This window comes from Acomys minous (assembly GCF_964271855.1).
Source record: "Acomys minous genome assembly, chromosome: 12".
Lineage (NCBI taxonomy): Eukaryota > Metazoa > Chordata > Mammalia > Rodentia > Muridae > Acomys > Acomys minous.
The window spans coordinates 38,350,016-38,373,645 of record NC_140493.1 but is presented as its reverse complement, the minus strand read 5'-3'; positions in this window follow the sequence as shown (position 1 = coordinate 38,373,645).

Below are 23,630 nucleotides of genomic sequence, written 5' to 3'. Positions count from 1 at the left end.
GTGCTATACCAGGCCACAGAGGAAGAGGATGCAGGCAGTCCTGATGAGACTTGGTAGGTTGGGGTCAGTTGGTAAGGGAGAAGGGCTCCCCCTCTGTGAGGGCTAGGGGAGGGACATGAGGGGAAGAGTGAGGGAGGATGGGACCTGGAGGAGATTGAGGGAGGGGTCTACGATTGAGATGTAAAATGAACAAATTAAAAAAAAATAAATTTGAATCTGAAAAAATGAAGTAATAAAACTCCTGATTAATCTTCCAAGAATTACCTAAAATGGCACATGCAAATATCTTAGCACAATGTAGAATCATTTCAAAGCCCAACCAAACCAAACCCCTGTCAGGGCAGCAGCACAGTTCTAGAGTGACTTGAATGTCACAGCTGATCTAATTGAAGATCTTTACTTTATTTTTGTCTATATGACACTTCTCTTTGGTTCCTAGTGTTCTCAAATGACAGCTCTGGCAAAGGACAGCTTAGAAAAGTGTTTATAGATATCCTCAGACTGAAATAGAGTCTCATGATTGCTATGCCACACAGAGGCAGGAGTTGTATTTCCCTGGCGTTTATCTCCATCCTGTTTGTAAAATAAGCAGCCTAAAACTTATGACTGATTGTCCTTGCTCAAAGGTGGAAAAGGAATGAAAGAGTATAGGATGAGCGCTGTGCTTTAAATTATTCTGTGCAACAAATAAAGAAAATGGGGAAAAACATTTTATAAGTATATGGCCATTCAGCACTTTAAAGGCATTGTGTGTACGGGGTTGATAACATGAGATGGATATAGACACATTCGAAAGCTTCAAATTCTCAACACTTATTCCATATTATAGTTTAACAAAATATTTGCATGAAAGGTCTTCCTTTTTTTCAGTAAGACTCTGCCACAGACCCCACCGCGGAACTTGACAGCTGTCACTCATGCTCTGTTGCTCTGGTTTCATTATGTGCAAGATGAGGAAATTGGACAAAATGATCTCTAATGTCATCAAAAAATTAGGTTTCTCATTTCTACACTGCCCTCTGAGACATGTTATGCTGCAAATTGGGAAGTAATTTGAAAGTCAATTCTCTTTGTTGCTGTCTTATCATTGTTGAAGGAATCTGAAAAAAAAATGGTGATCTTAAGCAATAATAGAAAAGCCTAAACTGCCCACAGAAATCACAGTGATTTTCATCTTTCTCTCTTACTACTTTTCCTCCTTGTTAAGAATCCACGATTCCAAGACTTTAACTCCCTCCTTCCTTTTCTTCTTTTCTCCCATTTTTTTTTTTAACCATTATCAGTTATAAAATCCTAAACACGATAATTACATTTCCAAAAAAGGAGAGGGATCCCTATCTACTGGATGTGGATAAACAGAAATCCAAAGCAAGGTGCACTTTTCTGTCTTAGATGCATGCAGGCACTTTTGACTGTCTTTTACTGAAACTCAAGGACTACTTGATTGATGTACCAAGAAATGACTCCCATCAATACCACGTTCACCAGTATTTCCATGTCATCCAAGTGGAGCTACTATGGAAAGGCTTCCAGCATGCTTTCACATCCACCCCAATGTGTTCCGTATGAGATCACATTTCAAAGGTATGCCTCACATACATCATAATCACCATGGTGCAGACCAACACAAGTAGAAGAATGGGGTGGCATCTCAGTATATGGAAATGGAAAAACTCTTATAAATCAAAATCATGGAACGTGCACAATTGAGGATTACAGAGTAATCTGTCTCAAACATAACGGCATTCAATCAATGTTTGGAGAACTGAAAATAGATATTAATTGGAGTCAATCGTTTTTAGATTGTGGCGCCTGTAGGCGTGGGCAGAGGTTTGTATAGTTTCCCGCCTCTGTTTATGACATTCATTTGCTGTCAACTGGTGGGTTAATCAAATCTCCTACGTTCAATGCTGTCTGGAACTTTAAATGATTTTTATTGATTTCACTTGATTTTGAGTACTGTTGTTTGCCATAGTATGGTATTTTCTTTATACTACAGCTAGCATATAAACTCGGATTGCTCTATATAAGAATTGGTAATTCCTATTATTTTTGTTGCTAATCTTATCCCATGCACCTCTTGTACCTAGTGAGCACTCAAGCATAGCTTGAGTGAATAGCTTTGGAATGGCAGACTCAATGTTCTAAATTCAAAGGAAAACTTTCAAAAGAGAAATTCCTGGACTTCTTCACACCCATTTAAACCTAGAGAGAAATTTACTTAGAAATATTTTACTTTATTTTTATCTTTTTGTTAATACATTAAACAAAGAAAACTTAAGCTGAATTTTGTTGATGGTCACTAAAAGCCCTTGATAGTTCATTTCCCCCTTTGGTTTCATGGGAAAGATTAATCAGATTTATCTAAACTGTCCAGTCAGATTCCTTGCATCTAGTAATATCTTCCTTTCCTTTGTATTTGCTCTTGTTTTTCTCTGAAAATACTAATATGCACATGCTTATTCTCCTCTATGGATCTGATAATTTTGTTTTCACTGTGAGTTCTTGGCATCACATGTATTGTAGGTACTCAAGGGGTTGGTGAATGAATATGTGACTGTTGATAAAACAACTTAATTCTTTCAATTCCTCATTTAATAAGCACAACAAATGCTCATGCATGAAAAAATATTCCTAAAATTTTAGCAGGTCAGAAAGACTCACTATTTCTTTTTTATTGGGAAAGTCTATGCTGCTTTTCCAAAGAGAGGTGCTTGTGATCTTACCAAGTACATGCGGTTTTTTTTATTAACTAAAACAAAATGTATTTTATCAATGATTGGCTCATATTCATACCAGCTTATGGGTGATAATTATATTTTATTTGATAGTACAGTTAGCTTAAGCACAGTTGTAAAGAAGCATATTTCTCATTATGAATTGTAATGAATAGTTTCAACTCTAGATAAAATACAATTTTTTAGCTTGTGAAATTTTATATCCCTTACATTTTCATGTGTTAAAAAAAAACTCAGCAGAACTATGTTAACATGACTTCAGTTTAAACCTCTGGCCCTCTGGATTCCACGGTAAGTCAGAATTCTGCATCGTTCTGAACGCATCTGAGATGTGGATTGTTTTGAAGTGGCACTGAGTTTAGAGATGGCCTACCTTCTAGGACTCTTGCAAAATACAAATGAATAACTAGTCCCTCACACCTAGAATTCTTGAAGAGAACATGATGATGCTTCAGTAACTGTAAAATACTAAGATTAAAGAAGGTCATCTTGGTCATCCCCTGGCTGCAGGGGAACCAGTGGTACAGCAAGTGGGCTTACAGTTTATCTCACTGTCCTGGTTATTTGTGTACTTGGATGATTAGGCCTTCTATAAATCAGCACTTGTCATGCATATATAATGCATAGTCTTTTAAATCTTCTTTCCAAATGAAGGCTTTGAACTCAGAGGGCTGGGGCCATATGAAAATTGCCCTCTGTCCTTACTAAGGAGCCTTGCATCCATATGCACACTGCTTCTCTAATCACAGCACAATTACCTTCTGGACTTTTCTTGTCATCAGAGACCTGTAAATCTCTCAAAGATCCAGTTGAAGCTGATACAAAGCCTAGCCTTTGACAGCATAACTATTCACTCTGTGGAAGTAAATAATTGCTTACTTGACTAAGCTGTCCCATTTTCTGCTTGCAAATCCCAAGTCAGCATCTAGAATCTTCTGGGTTTGCTAAAGACAAGGAAGATTTGTATCATGGGAACACAGACACATCTAAATATCTCTTGTAAAGTATGTATAAAAGTATATTTTAGTCAAGAATTTTATTTATTTATTTAGATTTTTTTTTTTTGAGACATAGTTTCTCTGTGTAGCCTTGGCTGCCCTGGACTCACTTTGTAGAAGAAGCTGGCCTCAAACTTACAGTGATCTGGCAGCCTCTGCCTCCCGAGTGCTGGGATTAAAGGTGTGTGCCACCATGCCTGGCTAACGAAGCATTTTAAATCAAGTTGTTGGTAGATGGTTTCTAGAATTTTCTTTATGTGTTTACGTCTTTCTAATTTCTACACATATTTTGACTCAAACTTTTCTCAACTGTTTTTCTTTAAAAAACCACTTAGTTCTTTCTGGCAGTAGTGTTTAGTTTTCATTATAGGATGTCTTCTTAATCATCTTGAGCACAAAAGCAAAATGGTTTCCTTTTTATCTCCATCAGAAAGCAATGGCCTCTGGCATTCACTTTTTAATGGCACAAAGGCTCTCAAAACTCACCCAGGAAATGGTAAGGAGTTACTTGCCTGCCCGCATTCTGTTCTATCAGATAAGATCACTCTATAAGTCCACAGGGAAAGGAGACGATCCTAACTGCCCAGCTAAAGGCCTCCTGGCCGAGGCACTGAAGATTCTCCACCTCCATGGACTCCAAAGAGCTTTAGATTATAATCCCTTGGTTTTAGACACGATGCTAAGCATCTTTTTATTTTGTCTAAAAAGAAAGAAAGAAAGAAAGAAAGAAAGAAAGAAAGAAAGAAAGAAAGAAAGAGACGAAAGAAAGAAAATTACTCTCCAGCTAGAAAGGACAGAGAGAAAGAAAGAAAGAAAGAAAGAAAGAAAGAAAGAAAGAGAAAAGATGAAAGAAAGAAAATTACTCTTCAGCTAGAGAGGATAGAGGCAACATCTGTGGTCTATGGTCACCTGCATATTCGTTGATGGAGACATAGTGTTTAACTGTTCCCTAAGCAGTTTTGACTACTGCCTCCCAAAGTCCTGCGGGAATGTCTTGTCTGAAAGATGCTTGGCAGATATTAGATCCAAATCCACTTTCTTCTCCACTGCCTGTTAAAATCTGGAGAGTCTCAAGCTGAGTCAGGTTACCTGCCCTCCAGTGAAGGTAAATAGGGATCCGGATGTACCCATATTCATGCAAAATGTGTGCTTTCCAGTCTGCTAATTCATGCTTAGCGTGGCTGAAAGGAGCCCCACTATAGAGGGCTTCCTTCACTCTGAGGCCCTCAGGCTGAGAAGCCAGCCTAACATTTTGTTTTCTTTGTCTGAACAAACTGAAAGCTTGCTAACTTCGATCAGGCTGTGACAACTCTATTTCTGAAAGAACCTATTCATTACTCACTGAGCCAGTGTTCCTGTGGGAATTTCCCAGCGGGTGTGGGGGGGGGGGGAGGGAGGAGGAGGCAGAGAAGTGTGGTGTTTTTCCTGCCTAGCTTTAGCCCTGGCACTTACCATGTATGTGAAGCTGGAGAAGTCAGTGAACTCTTTAGGGCCCCCATGTCCTCACCTTCATCTTTACATACGAACAAAATTACCCACATAACAAATGTGTCATGGCAAAAATCTGCCTTACAGTTTAATAAGAGAGAAATTGTAGCTTAAGCTCTGAAATTTTAGGAAGGTACAACTTAATACAATGTTTCTATAGATTGAAAAATAGAAGATTTGAGAGGAAACTGTTTAAGAATGAATCAAGCCTGAACTCTTAATTTTAAAAAATCATAAATATTAAATAGCATACATTGTACATTATAGACATCACGTGATTACTGCTTGAAATGGCGTTGCTCGCTACTTAACCTCATAATCTCATGATTTTTGTTTACTTAAAAATGCAGGAATTATGTTAAAAATTAGATTCCTATTTTTATTAACAAAGTGAACACATTTTTACTTAACCAAAATGTCTAGTCTTGTCCAAGATGCACTATGCATTTTCAATACACATGGCTATAAGGAGTGAACACAATTAGTCAACAAGCTATTGGCTGTATGGATTACTATACTTTAAAAGTTCACAGCCAGCCATGGTGGTGTGCACCTTTAATCCCAGCACTCAGGAGGCAAAGGCAGGTGGATCTCTGTGAGTTTTAGGCCAGCCCGGTCTACAAAGAGAACTCGGGACAGCCAAGGTTATACACAGGAGCCCTGTCTCAAACAAAACAAAACAAAACAAAACAAAACAAAACAAAAAAACAAAAAGTAAAAATAAAATAAAATAAATTTAAAAAATTTAAAAGTTCATACCCTTTGAGGTAGCATTACACATCTAGGACATTATTTGAAGGTCAAATTGAAGTTAGTTGAAAAGATTTGTCTAACAAGAGAGGGATTACAGATCAGCCCTCTTCTGTTTAGAATAAAATAAGAAAGGGTGGCTGGGGAAGAGAAAGTATTGGGAAGTTTGTATTGATCAAGTACTACAGAAGCAAACAAGGATGCTGATGATCATGCTTGAGACAAATATATCTGAAAGAAAAAAAAACCTTTCCTTTGCTCAGGGCTATTTTGTTTCAAAAATAGGACTACAAGTTAATTCAATGCAAGTGATTAGTTACATCATATTAATGAGGTAGGTGAAATTCACAGGGCGGGAAACCCTAATGGCTGTAAGATGTGTGGCTTCAAAACTCCAGTGAACATGAAGTACCTCTCAGAGTGGAAACTGACCCCAGATCCTACACAGGCAAAGGAAACCTTGGATTTTCATTGAAAAACAAAAAACAAAACAAAAAAACCCCAACAACTTTGTGAAGTATAAGGAAACAATTGACCGATTATACAATTTCTTGTCCCTTTGCCCATCATCCTGGTAGTGTGCCTTGTGACTTCAATACTATTGCTTGGATTATCAGATCCTATGCATACTTAATTCAAGGAAAGAAAATAAACTCATATTCAAAACTGACACATGACATATATGACTGTTTCCATAACTCCAAGATGGATCTTTTAGTCCTCAAATTTAAAAGGTGGATTTTAAAAAATATATAAAACCTGAGATTTGCTCTAGGATTCCACCTTCATATACCTGAAACTTTTTCTGTAATGGACAGTAACCGCTCTGTTAAAATATATGTAGCATGCATGATGGAGGTTTCTGCCTGCTACTTGCTCTGTGGGAAATAGAGAAGACTTTCCCCATACGGTTTATATCTGAAAGGCTAAGAACTATTTTCCATGCCTCATAAGCTATCGTAATGGATATTAAACATGTTTTTGTTTTGATCCCAAGTGGGGGGATATGAAACAGACTTATGGGATGGTGCATAATATTTCTCCACTAGAAAGAAAATCCCCTTGAGGGCTGAAAGGTTGGCTCAGTGGTTAAGAGCACCGGCTGCTCTTTCAAAGGACACAGGTTCAGTTCCCAGTACCTACATGGCGCCTCATAACTGTCTGTTAACTCCAAGATCTGACACCCTCACACAGACATACATGCAAGCAAAACCCCAATGCACATAAAAACAAAATGAAAATATATACATTATTACAAAACATCCTGTATGGACTGTGGGAGGGTATAGATAGTCCAACTAACAGAGATCAATCGCTTTGCTTGGAAACACGCCTAGCGACGTTGCAGAGGCTGCTGTGCTTGCTGTTGCTCCTTCTCAGTATCCAGGCATCCCAAGGAGCTCACCTTCTGAGTGGAGAAAGTTGCTCCCATCCAGCTGTGAAGAAATATTAAAACATTACCTTTGCAAGAAAGTAAATAGAGTGAGAAATTGTTACATTTACCAAAAAATTCTACACTCAGAAAACAATAGCACACCCTCTTACTTGAATCCTGTTTTGTTTATTTACTTTAGGCAGAGTCTCACTGTGTGAACATGCTGGCCTAGAACTCACTTTGTAGACCAAGATGGCCTTGAGCTCACAGAGGTATGCTTTCCTCTTCATCATCTTGAATGATGTAATTAAATATATGTGCCATCACTTTCAGCTGGATCCTATATACATGAAGGACTGGAGACAAGATGGCAAAAGAGTGTATGTGACTTGGAAGCAGAAGTAGGGATGACAATTGGATAGAGGAAGAGTCCCACAGTAATGAGAGGGGGAATGACAGATGGCAATGGTGCAGAGGATACATTATGTCAGAGAACGCTCTGTTGAAAGCTTGATTTACATTCAGAATTTCAGATGCACCAGGATAGGAAAGATGTTTTCTTCAAGGCTACCAGATACAAATAGCCAAAGCACTAAGAGTATAACATTTATATAACTCCTGATTGTTTCATGGTTCCTCTTGCTCTAAGTAGCTTATTGTATCTATGTGGAACAATATAAATGTCTATGTGAAAAAATATTAAAAAGAAACAAAAAGAAAGCTATTACTTTGTATGGTATTATACAATTAATAACAAAATTAGAACAACATTTTAATGCTAAAGTATTTCTTCCCACAGACTATGTGGTTACTTCAGCCTTTAGAAAGTTTGTAAAAATGTTATTAGTGGAAAAAGCCCACTTAATTACCTAACTTTGGGCAGAATGAAACTTAATTTGAAATAAATCCTACTGAAATAGAGCCCTACATTTTAATTGAGGAAATAAGGACAGTGTGTTTTTGTAAGGTTACCTATCGCAGTAAAAATATCATGCAATTATGGAGATGAAAACTCTCTCAAGAAAAGGCCTAGAAAGAAAGCAAAGGACTAAATATAATAATATATGGCAGAGACATAAATCAGATCATGTGTAAAATAAATCTAGATCTAGGAAATTTGTCTAATAGAGGTTTTATTAGCCAAATACAATATTGTTTTGACATGGCTGGCACTATTTATTTAGAATACTTGTAACCAATAAGAACTGGGCAGTGTCTGTGACTGGGTTAGAGTGACTGGATGTCTGTAGCAGAATTAAGCAGCTCCATTCGAATGGCTAGTCCCTTGGTTGGGATGGATGGAGTAGCCTGCAGTATCCGGATCGTTCCTCTCTCTCCCAAAGTAGCCTCTGCAGGTGGCTAGCTTGGGTGTCTTCAGAACTTGGGGATCTTGGGATAGTCAGATTTCCTATACAGCAGCAGTTTCCACTAGGGTGTGAGTTTAAAAGTCCAGATGTAATCTGTAAGGACTCAGTTTCTGAAACTGTGACTGAGCATAGTCCATGTCAACTCATTGGTTAAAAGAAGAATATAATGCCAGCTCAAAACATGAACATGGAATGTTTCATTGGAGAAGATCTTTAGAGACTGCCACCATTCTTTCTTTTATATTTTGTCAATCAGCTTTTATTAATTAACTAATTCATTCATTCATTAACCCAGTAAACCGTGATATCAAGCTTAAATGCCATAGTCTCCCATGGTATTCCCAAAATAATGAGAATTAGCATGCTAAAACATAATTCTAGTTATGACTAGAGGAAAATACTTTTGATAATCATATAAGCGGCATATACAAAGCAATTGTGACAGAGTGATAAGATTCTAAGAGATAGAGTATGGAATATAAACGCTTTTCAGGAGCCATCATTTTAGGATGGATCAAAATGGGAACCAATAAAAGACCAAAGCTAAGTTAGTGTGAACCAGTTCTACCATTCCTGATGGTCTGTGTACAATGTCTGAACTACATTACCACTAGGTATTAGTTCTGGACATCAGAGAGGGAGTCAAAATCTTATATATGTTGACTTGGGACTCAAGCAAGGCTAGAGGCAAGGTCATATGAACAATACAGTTGAAAGAAGCATGAATAAATGGGGACTTGCTTGGTGTGATGGCACACGTCTGTAATCCCAGTACTTAAGGGGCAGAGTCAGGTGGATCTCTGTGAATTAGAAGCTAGCCTGGTCTACGAAGTTAGTCCAGAATAGCCAAGGCTACACAGAGTAACCCTATCTCAGAAAGAGAGAGAGAGAGAGAGAGAGAGAGAGAGAGAGAGAGAGAGAGAGAGAGAGAGAGGGAGAGAGAGAGAAAGAAAGAAAGAAAGAAAGAAAGAAAGAAAGAAAGAAAGAAAGAAAGAAAGAAAGAAAGAAACGGGGACTTTTTCGGCAGCCTCCAAACCTAGAGCTTACCTTTAGGACAACATTATCAGCTCCAGTTTTAAAGAGCTTCTAGACCTTTCACTGGAGTACACCATGGTGAGGGCATTCATAGTGGAACAGCCCAATAAAAGAGACTGTCTGACACAATTTTGTCACCTGACCCTAAGGGCACAGCTTATCTGCTCCTTTTATGTATATGAAAAGTCTGCAGAACAGTTCTGGGTTAGGTCTATTTCCCAGTGAAAGTGTCTACGCATTTCCATAAAATCCTATAAGCCAGGCCTCTGCCAAATATATCTAATTGCTCCTGGGACCACAAACAATGCTCTCTCTAAGTCCTTTATCTGTTTTTATGCAAGAAAGAGCCCTGAGGAGGGGTTGGAGAGAGGACACAGGAAGGACAAAGAGACATGGGTCCAGGAAAAATATTAAGGAGAACTCAGAAAGCAGCAATATTCTATTCCCACTCATTTATAAAACATATGCCCCCAATTCATACTATTAAACTCCAACTTATAATACCCCATTCTTTCAATTCACAGTATTCCAACCTCCCAATCTATAGGATCCATCCAATTCATAACATCTCAGCCAATCCGTTAGGCTGGTAGATCTGTTCCTTCTCATTTGAGATTTTCCTACAAACATATTGGACAACATTCCCAGCAGAAAGGGTGGTAATTAATATTGAAGAACCCCTACCCAGATCTACCCAATGGACAGGACATTCTCCATAGTTGAGTGGAGAGAGGGGACTGACTTTCACACGAACTCTGTTGCCCCATATTTGACCACGTCCCCTGAATGGGGAGACCTGGCGGCACTCAGAGGAAGGATAACAGGCTACCAAGAAGAGACTTGATACCCTATGAGCATATGCAGGGGGAGGAGGTCCCCCTCAGTCACAGTCATAGGGGAGGGGAGTAAGGGGAAAATGGAAGGGAGGGAGGAATGGGAGGATGCAAAGGATGGGATAACAATTGAGATGTAATATGAATAAATTAATAAAATATATTTTTAAAAACAAAACAAAAAGAAAATGCAACAAGATTCTTCTCCTCCTCATAGTCAACAAAATTTTCAATACTTGAATGAGATTCTTTTACTTAAGACAATTTTTTTGGTGGATGTGAATGCGGAGTTGGAAGAGAAGGGAGAGTTTATGGTCCAGGCACTGCTCCAAATACTTCTGGTCTCCAGACAGACCTTACTTTGTCTTATTTAGTTTTGTTTTGGTTTTCCTACAAGATTTTAGTCCTTGTTCAAATTTCCCCCTCAGAAATAGTTATTCAAATGTTATATCTAAATGTATGCATATATGCATGCATTCATATATAGATATGTTTGTATGCATGCATATTTTACGTGATTGTATTTGTGTGTAGTGTTTTGAGTATCTCATGTGAACATCTTTCATGAAAAAGCATTATACCGTGTATGTATCATTTGTCTTTTGTTCAGCACTGTATTTCTGAGTTTTGTTATTGTATGCACTTATATGTTTAAGTACTGTGGACTTTCCTTAGTAGTTTGCCACATTTGTGGCAGGTAAGACAGCTTAGTAAGCAAAAATGCTTTTTCTCTAAGTCTGCTGACCTCAGTTCAGTCCTGAGAAACCACATGGCACATGTGGAGCTCTCACACCTTGTCCTCCCATTTTCACACTTGCAGAATGCATGCACACCTCCGTTTTCTCCCCTCACTCACCATCACACCATTTACGTGTTAGCATTTTTTTTAAAACTAATTCATCAATTTGTTTACATCCTGTTTGCAGCCTCCCCTCTCTCTTCTGCTCCCAGACCCTCTCTCTCCCCTTCCCCACTCCCCTCTTCTCTCTCCCTCCCCTCCCCTCCTCCAATTCTTTCTTTCACCTCAGGAAAGGGGAGGCCTCCCATGGATATCATTAAGAGTCGGCATATCAAGTTGCTGTAGGTCTAGGCACATCTTCTGTTTAGGCTAGACAAGGCAGCCCGGTTAGGGGAAAAGGATCTAACAGAGGGCAGCAGAGTGAGACACAGCCTCTGCTCCTGCTCTTAGGATTCCCATATGAAGACTCAGCCGCACAACTCCTATATCTTCAAAGGGCCTAGTTCTGCCCCCATGCATGCTCTCTGGTGGTTCAGTCTCTGTGAGTCCCTACGGGCCCAGGTTAATTGATTCTGTAAGTTTTCTTGTGGTGTCCTTGACCCCTCTGGCTCCTTTAACCCTTCCTTCCCTTGTCCCACAGGATTCCCAAGCTCTCTGCCTAATGTAGGCGGTGGGTCCCTGCATCTGTTTCCGTGTTACTGAGTGAAGCCTCTCAGATGACTGTTATGTTAGGCACCTGCCTGCAAGTACAGCAGAATAGCATTAATTGTGTCAGGGGTGGAACGTCTTTCATGGCATGAACCTCAAGCTAGGCCAGTCTGTGGTTAGCCTTTCCATCTTTACTCCTGTGCTTCTTGTAGGCAGGACAAACTGTGCATCAAAGGTTTGGTGGGTGGGCTGATGTCCCAATCCCTTCAATGAAAGTCTTCTCTGGTTACTGGAGATGGCTGGTTCAGGTTCCATGTCCCCCATTGCAGGAGTCTTAGATAGGGTCACCCTCATAGATTCCTGGGAGCCTTCCATTGTCATTGGTTTCTAGCTTATCATGTAGATGTTCCCCCTGACTAACTCCAGGTCGCTCTCCCAGTACTCTCTCTTTCTATCTTTTCCCCTCTAGATCTCTCTTGGTCTCCTACCCACCCACTCCTCAACTCAGTTCTCTCCCTTCCTCCATCCTGATACCTATTTCTTTCCCCTAATCAGTAAGGTTCAAGCATCCTGCTCTTGGACCCTCCTTGTTATTTAGCTTCTTCGGGTCTGTGATTGCGGTATGATTATTCTTTACTTTCCAGCTAACATCCGCTTATAAGTGAGTTCATGCCATGCTTGTTTTTGCTGGCAGACTTCATGATGTCATTGTTTTAAATAGCTGAGTAGCGTTCTATTGTGTAAATGTATCACTTTTTTTTTTTTTAATCGGTTAAGAAACACGTAGGTTGTTTCCAGTTTCTGGCTATTACAAATAAATCACAATTACCTAATTTTTGCTTCTAAGTCCTCACTACACAAACGAAACCTTCTTTTGAACGTATTTATCCATTTCTTTTACATTATTTTTAAATTAAAAGTTCTTTTAAATTAAATGTATCCATTTATTCATTACTCGAGGGGTTTGGTGTGTATATGTATGCGAAGGAGAAAGTCAATGTCAAATGTCCTGTTTTATTGCTATCTACCTTCTCTTTTTGCAAAAGTTTCTCTCATTCAACCTGGAATCAGTTAACTTAGGTACACTAGCTAGTCAGCAAGCCACAAGGATCTTTCTGTTTCTGCCTCCTCAGTGCTGGGACTACAGGCAGATGTGACCACATCTGGCTTTTTACACAGGTGCTGAGGATCTGAACTCTGGTCCTCATGCTGGTACTGCAGAGTCTCTGCCTCTGCTCCTATCCATCTCTGGATGAAGTCTCACTGGTGATGATCATGCTAGGTTCTAGTATATGAGGATAGCAAGATATCATAGGAATAATTTCATTGCTTTTTTTCCCCCATCATGTTTTGTTCTATCCTACATCTCTGGGCTATCCAGCCTTTGGTTCCTGTTATTAAGTGTATGTTCCTTCTTGTAGCATGAGTCACAAGTTGGACCAGTCATTGGTTGGCCACTCCCACAAGCTCTTTGTCATCTTTAGTGCAGCACATCTTGCAGGCAGCACAAATCATAGGTTGGTTAGTTTGCCTGTTAAAGGAACAGAAGGAAGTTGCTAGCACAGGATGTCCTCCAATGTACTCATCTTTGCCCAGGTGAGAGAGACTCAAAACTGCAAAGGTGCTGATATGTCATGTGGGTCTCACGAGAATTTTTTAAATCTTCTGTCTGTTATAAGGGAACAAACACTTCCAAGGCAGTAATACCAGCCAGGGAGGGCTGATTGCATGAAACTTCACCAGAGGCAAATGATCTATTCGAATAGTGGCTGCTATTGTCTACTTCTTAAAGGTCATGCTTGGGAAACTTGACTGGTGGGACATTTTGGAAGTGGCAAAAAAATTAACAGCCTTTAGTGGGGAAAAAAGACAGCTAGTAGCATTCTCTTGAACAGTACATTGAGACTTCAGATTCCCCCATCCCATGTCCAGTCTGGCCCCTACTTGTCATAAAATATACTTTTTTTTCTGTCACTTGTTTCTACTATGATGAGATACCTTGTAATAGGCTCCCAAATAGGACCAAACAACCATTTACTGAAATGTCTGGAATAATAAAGGCAAAATCCATATTTCCTTCTTTTATGTTATAAATTCTCAGATATTTTGCATTAATGATATCAAACAACTAACAGGAACAGTTAACATGGCATACTGTGTTCTAGCAATTTCCAATAATTAGATCCTAAATTTTACTTCCTTGTTAAAATTTAAAATTTAAAAACCTCCCACTCACAACATCAGTTAGGCCACCTTACCATAATTTTCTTGTGTGATAGAGAATCATCCTTAAGGGAAGATGTTGATGACGGCATGAGAACTCAAGGAAACTAACTTCAAAGAATTTTGGTCCAGTGAATTGGACTAATTCAATTCCAGCCTAGGGATATAGAATTTATAACTCCCAGGTTAGCTTGTCTCTAGGACAAGTGTGAGTTTCATGAATGCAGGAGCTGTAGGACTTCATGGTCATTAGAAGATATAGAAAAGAGAAACTAGGGTTTAGAGAAAAGGTGTCAAGTAAATGAGTCTACAAAGAGAAGTTGCAGAGTGAAGAATTGCCGAAAGGAAGAACAATAGAGGGACAGAAGAACTGCCTTATAATGTACATTTTTTTCTGTCTCTGAGGTAGGGAGCCATGAGCACATGGATACTTACTTTTCCTTGTTTTACTAAAACACACTATTTTGAGAGTTTTGTCTTTTTGTAATATCAAAAAATTTGAGATAAGAGATCTTTCATTTACGTGTATAAATGTGTTGCTTAGTTCGCTTAATATAAACATACCGAGAAAATAATATACTAGCAAAATGTTATACCAATTAATTCTGAGGCAGTTTGGCTTTATGAATGTTTATGAATATACACATAAGTGTGCATGCAATTGTCATTGTCCAAATAATTGCGCAGGTTTAAGAAATAAGGACTGGTATATTTTAGGTATATTTTAATAATCAGTATGAGTTCACTTATAATCAACAGGATTTATTTGGCCTTTATAATGTTTTCTTAAGTTTCATATTGTAGTTTCACATACATTTTATCTATTTATAAGCTCTGAGGAGAATGACGTCTTTTACATGTTAAATTTATCCTCAGAAGCTATTTTTTTTTAACCAAGAAGCAAAGATTAATTAAAGATGACCTATTGAAAAAGGCAAATAGTGAGCTTAGGCAAATTTATTCAGAGACAGCAGGATTAAGCCTCTTAAAAAGGAAGACCCAGGGAGAATGCTCAGTGCTTAAGATCAAATACTGACTGCTCTTTCTGAGGATCTGAGTTCAGTTCCCAGCACCCAAGTCTGGTGACTTGTAATGGCCTGTAAATCCAGCTCCAGGGATATGATACAGTCTTCCAGTCTCCTCAAGTACCTGCTTACACATGCACCTACTCCTACAAACATATACACTTTTAGAAGTTATTTAAAGTGACATATCATCCAATAATATTGAGGGAATTATTAGAAAAGTCAAGGAAAATACAGATAAAAGGGTATCTCTACCCTGCAGTGCAAAAGGACCAGATGACTTAAATGTAGATATTAAACAATAAGTAATAAAATGTATAAATATACACATGAAGTGAAAACAGGCTTACTAAACATTGATTTCATAAAAATGTGCCCAAAGAAACAAAGTATATTGAAATGAAATTGTTAAGAATTTTGTCATAAAATTCATGTTTCCTAGAGTATGTGTCGGTGGGGCAATGGTTCTCATTGGAACTGAGCTGAGCTACCTGTCTGCAAGACTAGATTTCAGTCTCTTTTTTTTTCTTTAATTAATTTACTTATTCACTTCACATACCAATCACAGTCGTGCCCCCTCCCCACCGACTTTCACTATCCTGCCATGCCACTTAATGTCTCATCAGGACTAAGCACATCCTTTTCCACTGAGGCCAGACATAGCTGCCCAGCTAGGGGAAAGTGATCCAATAGCAGAAAACTGCACCCATGTCAGTGACAGCCTCCTCTCCAATCGCTAAGGAACCCACATGAAGACTGAGCTGTCCATCAGCTCCTTAGAGAAAGAGACTCATTATCTCTTAGCCCTGTTCTGGACAAGGGGGATGCTTATTCTAGTGAGACTCAGAGGCAGAAGGAAGCTCAAGTCACATCCAGCTCAGGTGGCTGCACTGGTTACGGAAATCAGGGATCTCATCTGCAAATTGATACAGAAGCTCAGAAGACTGTCTGCCTATGCAGGCAGGAAGAACTTTTAGGAACATACTGGGGCATAATGAGTATTACTTGTGGGAAGTGATCCATAATTCTGGAAGTTAAAGGATGTGAAACAAGTTATTTTGGGCAGGTGATGATGCTGCTCTCCTTTAATTCTAGCACTTGGGGAACAGAGGCAGGCAGATCTCTGTGAGTTCACGGCGAGCCTTGTGTACAGAGCAAGTTTCAGGCAGCATGGGCTGCACAGAGAAACCTTGTCTCAAAAAACCAAAGCAAAGTAAATAAAATAATTCTGAAAGTTAAAGGACTTAGGGTCGTTTTCCCATATCATAAAAAAAATTCAGTTTGAGCATCTAGGTAAAGTGTAACTATGCAATAAATATAATAAAGTTCTCTCCGTGGACAATTGATCTCAAAATACACATCCACAGAGTCAACTTCCTTAATCTTTCTCTTCTAAACTGAAATCCATCTGCTTTTAGGCATTTTGCAAAAATAGTTGACATCATTTAGCAAATAGTAGACTAGGGTGAAAATAATAATTATTTTACCTTTCAGTCAACAGCAGCTCATGTATAAAATTATTTGGGAAACAGGCTAAAAGTAAGGATATACTATGGGTGCATTTTCTTTCAGATGTATGTAGTTTTAATATAAATTTAATGTTATCAAAAGTAAGTATTGAGGATTTCAGGCTCACTTAGCATGCAGTTTCTCTCAGAAGTGGTCTATTGTTCTCATAATGGAAAAGACGTGGATGAAGTACAGACAATCTTTCTGTAAAAGAGGATATGTGATACTCAGAACCTGTCCTCCTTCCCTGTCTTACTACTGAACTGAGAACTTCATACTTCGATCAGGGACATTCTAGGCCAGCTAAAGACAGAAAGGATTATTTATATCCATAGAATCTTTAGGACCCAGCCATATTGCACTGTAGAAATTTGAATAGGAAATCAGAGTACATATGGGCCTGGTGTATAATCAATGGGGGCAAAATATACAGCTTGATAAGGAAGCATCTCATTAATATAAAAGCAATTTGTTTTAATTCTTGTTTTCTTTTCCTTTGTTTGAGATGAGATTTTATATTTGTTGGGATTGGGTATAAAAGTTTGGGTAAAATAACAATTCTTAGAATTGCTGTAGCAGAGAATGGGATAAATGAAAATGTACTGATGAGAACAGTGCCCAAGATCCTGTTCAAGATATAATGCTAATAGCTTTACCACATGGGCCATCAATATGGCACATATTATAGGACCAGCTACATTTGTAATGCAAAGATATTCTGACAGGGAGACCATAACGTAGACTCCTATTTTAGGGGACGGTGTTATATCATTTGCATTAAGGATTAGAAACGCGTGTAAAATATCTCCAAGCATATTTGTGCCCCCCTATCTGTTAACTTTCCTTTTTGAATAAATAACAGAGCTTCCAATCAAGACCTGAGTCTTGTAAGACTAACCAGCCTACCTATTCAGTCTTCTTCAGTATAATAAATGAATCAGCATTAAGATGGAAAGTCCATGGCCCCAAAGGTAGAGGGTGCAACTGGGTGACAGCCATAGCATTTCTACTTTCTCCCCAAATTCCTCTATTCTACAAGAACAACATTTTAGTGGTCATATTTCCTTTTTTGAGGCATCAAGCGCATCTTGAAATTTTGATATGGAGATGTAAAAACATCATATCCTAATATCAAGCTCAGAAGTGTTAACCATGGTGAATCATGGTTAGAGACACAGATCAATGGTACGATGCTTACCTCAGCACTGTGACCAACAAATGAGAGGAAATACCACGCCCATGTTCACAGCCCTCTAGGTGTTGGGCTGAAGACTAATGTGACTATGTCATTGCTCAAATTCTTCCTTTTGTGCTTCCTTCTCTTCCCTAAGTTTAATTTGGAGAATATTTTCTTATATAGTCCTTGCAGGATAATCCCCACCTAGAGTTCATGTCTTCTTGAGCAAGACATATGCTATTACCCACAGTACATGAAAAAAATATGAATGAATGGAATATATATATATATATATATATATATATATATATATATATATATATATATGAGTGCTTTGAAATTTCCCCCATTAAAACATTCTCATCTCTGTGAAACCTACCAAACAAAACTGTCATGAATTTTCTCCGTAGATCTTCAGTGTCCACTTAATATTTTATTACCTTTTAAAATCAAACAGAGAAGAAGGCTAGGGAAAAAATAATGTTTTTTTAAAATTAGTGCTGACTATACTGTAGAAGTCTAGACAGTGTATTATTATTGTTGATCTTTCTCACAGGGGCATGGGACTGCCATCCAACCCATGTACTACTTTCTCTATTATACTGGCGTCTCTTAATATTGTGAAACAAAAGAAACATGTCCTCAGCCTTGCTGCATGTGGTTTCTTCAAGGTGTCTGGATGGACACAACATTGCATAATATTCAGTGTGCATGTACATTTCCTATAAACGTGGTTTATGAACCGAATATCCTAAGAGAGGGGCCTACAAGTCTTATAAGCTCCAGATCCCAGGAAATCTGGGCCTGCCTCTGGTGCAGTTCATTGGATTTGGATGTCCTCATATTGGGCTTATGTTCAGTCCAAATTGGGCCTTGGCTTCAGTGAGAGCCAGCATTAATTTTACTCCACTGGATCCCCCCCTCTAATTCAGTTAAAGTTTTGAGTGAAAACTTAGCTTCTTTCATTGACTACTCCTCTGGGAATCTCATTAGTTCTCAGAGAAGAAGTAGTAGGGCTCCTCATTATCTGGATTTGCAGCCTCATTTTTTAAAACTCATCACCATGCAGCAGGAGGTTGGAAGAATATGAAGAAAATTGGCATGCACACTAAGAAATGTTGCCAGTGATCTCTGACCTCAGGAGTGTGAGAGTAAGACTTGAAAGGCAGTCTCTCTGAGTAATGGTCTTATCTCATGTAAGAAACCATAACTCGCGGCCAAACTTCTCTTTTTCAGTGCTGTTTGCTCTTGTGACTTTTTATTTTCTGATCCAGCAATTCTCCTTGTCACTCATCTCTAGCATATGTCATCAACTCTACTTAAAGGTACAGTGTTCGTTACAATGGTAAAGACAAAGACTACTTCGAAATTTTTGAATAATATATATGGATTTTTACTATTAATAAGATTAACATATAAATTTGTATTACATTCTTATAAAAAGTCGTACATAGAGATCAAACATCACGAGCAAGGTACAATAATATTATAATGCTATCTAAATGATAAAATGAAATTTATTTTCTGTGAGAAAGATTCACTAGCCTTTGATTGTAAAGCTTCTCGTTGTTTTGTAAATGTTCCTTTCCAAAGCAAATAAACGTTGCTTAAATAGCTTGTGTAAATGCCATATATATTTTCTTTATTTGGAGAGGCAAGTTGAGGGGGCACACTGTGTTCTGAGGTCTTGCTATTTTTCCCCGTATTTTTCATGTTTTTGTAAGAGGCCATGACTCATACACAGTAGCTGGGTCCATTTCCTCCACTTTTACCTGTGGTGATGTTCATAGTTTATGTTAAGCCATATAGAAAATATATGTTAAACCATATCATTGTTTCCAATATAACATTCACCAACGGTTAGTGTGAAAATAGAAATCAATGTCGAGGTAAAACTCCCTAAGTTGATTAAATATCTACTTCAGACTCCTGTTCATTTCTCACGAAGTACCTGAGAAGCAGCTGGTATACACTTCTACTTCAAGCAAATTCAATACTTACATACAGAAACTATTCAGGAACTTGCCTCATATAAAGTTTGTGTCTTAGTAATGAAATTCAGACATAGTTTTGGCCCAGAATAAAAGTGTCTTTTACTCTTTTAATAATATTTTACTTAAAATTATAAAAATTAATTTTCATTTTCCCACAGAAATGAGTGACGTAAAGGTTATGCCCCTGTAAGGTGGGCTGAAGCATATTCTTTCCACAGGGAACATATTTCTCAACACCAATTCATCCGTTTAATCCAGTTTAATTCTGGGAGTCTTAGCTTTCTGTTTTCAGACTTTAAAAGGCACAGACTTTGTAGAAAGATGAGTGTGGCAGAGGTTAGAAAAACACACAATGAGGAGAGAGCCCAATAAGAAAAATACATGTTTTTCTTGACACTGCAGTTTGAGGTAAATATACTAGAGAGATAAGTATTATTTTTGGAAAGGCTCATTTTATTATTTTACCCAATACCAAAGTGTAATAATATTTAAATGGTAAGAAATCCAATCATTTATCAAGACAAAACCCATGACAGGACAATGGAAATGGATACGCATAAAAATACGGCACACTTTTCCTGAAAAGTGGATCTATTCAGTGAGATAAGCCTGTAGACTGATTAAATATTTATACAATATCCATTCTCAAGAAGCTAATTCATAAATATAATATAATCCTACTTAAAACTGCAGCAGGAGGCCATAGCTATATGGTATTCATCCTACTTTTAATTCCATTAAGGTGAAATAACATGATGCACAATTATTTCCCCAGAGATGAGATGACTTCTAAGTTTTCTGTCTCATTTTTTGGTTCCTTTTAAGCACATCAATTTCATGGTTTATTGAATACTGTTTAGAGACTGTGTCTTTTTTTTTTTTTTTTTTTTTTTTTTTTTTTTTTTTTTTTGGTAATTCTCCCAAGTGGAAGAAACACTACTGTCTAATGTTCGAGCAATTTTTCTTTTCCTTCCCTTGTGTGCTGCCTCTTGTCAAGGGCACACTTATGCTCCTTTATCCTCTTCCTCACTAGAATGATTACAACTCCCTCATCTAGATTTCATGATGAGGGTTCTAAGTTGGTATTCGACATTTTTCTAGGTGGGCTCCCATTTCCAGAGACCCTAACATTTTTCTTAAGAATGTCCTCTGAGTGAGTGTACCGCCTGAGCTCTATCCCCGGGACAGACCCTGTTGAAACTCATGCTTTCATCAAGAGCTCAGGCTCCAAAATCCAGTCCCCGTGGGATGCCCTTCTGTTGACTGAAAAGCCAAGAGGCAGAGGTGTGGTTTCAGAGCCCTTCCCAGATCCCCTGTCTTGCAAAATGCTGCTCCTTACCCTTAAACAGGTTCCTGTGCCAAGCAGCCTTCCCCACCCCAGGCTTTGCTTGCACAGGGAGAGTATGCACAGCTCTTGGTTAGTATGTTATTTGTTTTAGTATGAAGCAAGCTAGAATGACATCAATTTTCATCAAGTTCTTAACTGCTTTGAGGAAGCAGGGAAGTCAGTGTATTGCTTCTCCCAGATGCAGTCAGGAATATGACAACAGTGGGATGTCCCTGGGTGTGTTCTATGTACGTAAGAGCTCTGCATGGCGAGCAAAAGTGTGTGTTCATGCCTTGTTGACTACTTTCAACTCTCTGTGATCAGTTCCTTTTCTCAAGCTTGACCTTCTGTGGCTTCCAAATTGTGCTTGACAATTAAAGTTGACAGAGCAGGAGCTGTTGATACTGAAGAAAAACTTTCTGCCAAAGCTGGCGACATAACCATGAAAGATTACCCGGAGTTTATCAGTTTCAATTTTTATAAACTAAATATCAAAGTTTTATTGGTATTGACCAGTACATTTTAACAAGATTCTCAGTTCAAATTACTTAATGAGCTTATTACTTTATTTAGAGAAGTTGACTTAAACCAACACCAAGTATAGATTCTCAGGAAACTCATCAATTGCAACCCTTGAAGACAATGACTTATGGAAAATAAACATCTGTATAACCATTGGTGATTTATAATAAATGATTATTTCTGATTGTTTTGTCTGGACTGACTATATAAGCAGCTCACTTTTTCATGAATTAATATATAGCCAACCCATTTATTACATGAAATCTATATTTTATACTTAATTAGATAGCAATACCATGAGGGCTTGTTATCAACTTAATATCTTTGGATCTACAAAAGAAAAAAAACAGAAAAACAATGCTAACTCATAGAAATTATAGCAATAACCTAAAAAAAAAGGAAAGAATCCATGGCATTAATATAAAAAGTAATAAAATATAATTCACTAAATTTCATCATTTAGGGTTTTTTTTTGGAACTAAAACCAGATGCAACACTTTATTATACTATCACACTCAATTTTTATAATAATCTCATTCTCATGGTGTTGGTAGAGGTATTATACAGCTCTATTTTAAAGTTCAGTTAACTTGGAGGTTAGAGATTTTAATTGGCTTACCCAAGTTCACATATGTGAGGGCTAAAACAAAATGTGGATCTCCCCGATTTTATCTAAGTATAGCTGAGGCTATAGTTGGAAACCAGGCATCTGGCATCAAAAGTTCTGCTTTAACTCATTGTGTTAGCGTATGTCAAAATGTGAGAATCCAGAGCTGAAAGGAGCACAGCAAATGATGGAAAATCGGACGTTGCAGAAAGATATTAAAAAATTTGTGTTCACTGGTAAGAAAATGAAAGTGAAGACTGAAACACACTTTCACTGAGCAGTGCATTTGTGACTTCTTCCACTGGCTGTTTTCTGCTTGTTCAGCACCGAGTAGGCATGTGCATGTCCGATGTTCGGATGCGGTAAGGCGGCAGGGATAATCAGAGCAAGATACAGAGAATAACATCAGGTACACAGAGAGGCCCGGGGGCTTTTGACAATCAAGATTATGACTAAAGCCAAACGGAAACTACTTTAGCTGGGCAATAGTGAAGAGAGCAAGGGACTGTTGGGAAACAATCATGTCGGATCACTGAGGTGACTGACAAGCTGGCACATATTCCTTGACTAATAGCTTTTCTATGCAAGTGGCAAGACTAAAGTGTCTGCAACTACAGTTGGAAAGCTACAGTAATGGAGAGTGTGCAGAAGCCAGAGCAGCCGTGATACTTGCTTCGCAATGTATTTGCCTGTGTTTTGGATTCCCATTCTTTGGTCAGTTAGAGAGAAGGCAGGAATAGCTGCTTTCTCCAAGGTGCTTACAAAATTAAGGCTTTTAAGAAATTAATCAGACATCTGTTGATGCAAATTTTAGAATAAGTTATATTGCATATAACCGAAATGATTTGTCAACTCCAACCAGCATATGATTACACATATTAGTGTAATGAGTTATGGTCAGAGAATTTTCATCAGAGACCACAGAGCATAAGAGTCCATGGATTGAAGAACAGGACAATGTGTCCTTCAATTTATTTACATTTTTATTGTGAAGTTCGTGTGTGTGTGTGTGTGTGTGTGTGTGTGTGTGTGTGTGTGTGTATTTATTCACTAAATTTGTTTGTGTCACTACATGTCAGAACACTTTGTATACTGGGAATAGCTTGGTCTGAAAAGACTTGTGACATAGCTATAGCTAAAGATGATGGTTGCTTTACACAAAGCCTGAGGTATGCTGGCATGAGTTTCAGTCAACACATTGCTATAAAACACAAAGACTTACCTCTTAGGGAACATAAAAGTGTCTTAGTCTGAAATATTAATTGAGTGTAGCTG